Below are 694 nucleotides of genomic sequence, written 5' to 3'. Positions count from 1 at the left end.
AGAATATAGTAGAGTAGAATAGAATGTAATATGGTATAGTATAATAGAATATAATATGGCAGAGTATAATATAATATAGTGTAGTAGAGTATAATATAATATAATATAATAAATATAATAAATAAATATAGAGTATCATATAATATGGTAGAGTACAATAGAATATAATATAGTAGAGTAGAATAAAATGTAATATGGTATAGTATAATGTAATATAGTAGAGTACAATAGAATAGAATATGGTAAAGTATAATATCATATAGTAGAGTACAGTAGAATATAATATGCTATAGAATAATTTAGTAGTAGATTATAATATAATATAGCAGAATGTACTATAATATAGTAGAGTATAATATAATAATGTAGTAGAGTATAATGAAAATAAATGTATAATACATAGCATACAACATAATATAATGTAAAATCGAACCAAATAGTTTGTGTCGTCTCAGGATAAAGCAAAGAGACAGCAGATCAATAAAGATAGAATAGTCGTAGCTTAAGACTGTTTTGTTCCTTCCTTGCAGGAAACGTTTTTCCATAATTAGTCTTCTTAGTTAGTCTGAAATCTTATATAATTTTTTATCTCTGACCAATATCTCCCAGCATGGAAACAATAAACGCATCTTACTTAATATGATACAAAATTTAAATTTAATATAAATAATTAATATATGTTTAATAATAATTA

General features: G+C 22.5%; 1 protein-coding gene across 1 annotated transcript in view; it reads right to left on the bottom strand.

Annotated features, from left to right (window-relative positions):
* LOC108629533 (parathyroid hormone/parathyroid hormone-related peptide receptor) overlaps positions 1–694 on the bottom strand; it is a 34328-nt gene that overhangs the window by 872 nt on the left and 32762 nt on the right. The window lies entirely within an intron of this gene.

The sequence above is a fragment of the Ceratina calcarata genome, unplaced genomic scaffold (genome assembly GCF_001652005.2).
Source record: "Ceratina calcarata isolate Rehan_Ccalc_2016 unplaced genomic scaffold, ASM165200v1 scaffold570.2, whole genome shotgun sequence".
Lineage (NCBI taxonomy): Eukaryota > Metazoa > Arthropoda > Insecta > Hymenoptera > Apidae > Ceratina > Ceratina calcarata.
The sequence above is the reverse complement of the archived record's forward strand: the minus strand, read 5'-3'. Positions and strand labels throughout refer to the sequence as shown.